This window comes from Sceloporus occidentalis, unplaced genomic scaffold (genome assembly GCF_023333645.1).
Source record: "Sceloporus occidentalis isolate IW3139 unplaced genomic scaffold, rSceOcc1.0.p SCAF_22, whole genome shotgun sequence".
NCBI classification, from domain to species: Eukaryota; Metazoa; Chordata; class Lepidosauria; order Squamata; family Phrynosomatidae; genus Sceloporus; species Sceloporus occidentalis.
The window spans coordinates 15,726,970-15,728,923 of NW_028317002.1; the positions used below are offsets into that span (position 1 = coordinate 15,726,970).

At 44.5% G+C, this 1,954-nt stretch overlaps 1 non-coding gene across 1 annotated transcript; it reads left to right on the forward strand.

Annotated features, from left to right (window-relative positions):
• Positions 1-932: 932 nt before the first annotated feature.
• TRNAD-GUC (transfer RNA aspartic acid (anticodon GUC)) lies at positions 933-1,004 on the forward strand. Its single transcript has one exon. It is a non-coding gene; the product is annotated as a tRNA-Asp (tRNA).
• The last annotated feature ends 950 nt before the right edge of the window (positions 1,005-1,954 follow it).

The following is a 1,954-nucleotide window of genomic DNA, read 5'->3' on the forward strand; positions in this document are numbered from 1 at the left end:
GCTTGCAGTTAGTCTGCGCTTTCCAGCGGAAGGAAGTTGGTACAAAACGTAGTGGCAAGGTAAGTCCTTTAGTTGATTCCCTTTTGATGACAATCCAAATTTCCAAGCAATTGTACTGGAAATAATAATGCCAAGGTCGCAGGTTCAATCCCCGTATGGTCCTGTTGCTTCTTTTCTCTCTTTTCAGCACAGTCTTAACATGAGCTGTTGCAACGTTCAAACCTTGTCCCGTACGCACGTTGCATCTGGCTAAGGAAAGCTACTGCAACAGGATTTAGGGCTTTTTGGAGCACGTGCTTGCACTTAGTCCTCCTTAGTATAGAGTAAACTTCTTACTCTGCGCGGTCCACCTCTGAATCTGTTGCGGATGGATAGTAATAAATACGTCTCGCAAGTCTGATTGCCTATGGCGGGAGATATGGTAAGGTCTCTCTGACTAGCACTCATCCTCTTTTTCACCAGCTGGGGCAAGCCCGGGGGTAGAGACTCTTTACCTTTTTAACGATACAGCTTGTCCATTAGTAGCTTTTTTGATGATGACAATACAAATTTTTAGGCAATTGTACGGGAAATAATAATGGCAAGGTCGCGAGTTCCATCCCGGTACAAGCCAGTCACTTCTATTCTCTCCTTTCAGTATAGTCTTAAAAGGTGCGAAGTTGGTACAAAACGTAGTGGCGAGGTAAGTCCTTTAGTTGATTCCCTTTTGATGACAATCCAAATTTTCAAGCAATTGTACTGGAAATAATAATGGCAAGGTCGCGAGTTCCATCCCGGTACAAGCCAGTCGCTTCTATTCTCTCCTTTCAGTACAGTCTTAAAAGGTGCGTGAGCTTTTGCAGTGTACAAACCTTGCACCCCACACTTTAAATCTACCGAAAGTCACTGATACAGCTTTTAGGGCTTTCTGGAGCCATTGCACCCACCGCTAGTCCTCGTTAGTATAGTGGTGAGTATCCCCGCCTGTCACGCGGGAGACCGGGGTTCGATTCCCCGACGTGGAGGCTTTCTTTTAGCGCTTTTGATTGCTCTGCTGGAGTTCCACCTTTGCAAATGAAACCCCAACACCGATTGTAAGAGTAAAATAATTACTCTGCGCTTTCCAGCGGAAGGAAGTTGGTACGAAACGTAGTGGCGAGGTAAGTCCTTTAGTTGATTCCCTTTTGATGACAATCCAAATTTTCAAGCAATTGTACTGGAAATAATAATGCCAAGGTCGCAGGTTCAATCCCCGTATGGTCCTGTTGCTTCTTTTCTCTCTTTTCAGCACAGTCTTAACATGAGCTGTTGCAACTTGCAAACCTTGTCCCATACGCACGTTGCATCTGGCTAAGAAAAGCTACTGATACAGGATTTAGGGCTTTTTGGAGCACGTGCTTGCAGTTAGTCCTCCTTAGTATAGAGTAAACTTCTTACTCTGCGCGGTCCACCTCTGAATCTGTTGCGCATGGATAGTATTAAATACGTCTCGCAAGCCTGATTGCCTATGGCGGGAGATATGGTAAGATCTCTGACTAGCACTCGTTCTCTTTTTCACAAGCTGGGGCAAGCCCGGGGGTAGAGACCCTTTACCTTTTTAACGATACAGCTTGTCCATTAGTAGCTTTTTTGATGATGACAATACAAATTTTTGGGCAATTGTACGGGAAATAATAATGGCAAGGTCGCGAGTTCCATCCCGGTACAAGCCAGTCACTTCTATTCTCTCCTTTCAGTACAGTCTTAAAAGGTGCAAAGTTGGTACAAAACGTAGTGGCGAGGTAAGTCCTTTAGTTGATTCCCTTTTGATGACAATCCAAATTTTCAAGCAATTGTACTGGAAATAATAATGGCAAGGTCGCGAGTTCCATCCTGGTACAAGCCAGTCGCTTCTATTCTCTCCTTTCAGTACAGTCTTAAAAGGTGCGTGAGCTTTTGCAGTGTACAAACCTTGCACCACACACTCTTTAAATCT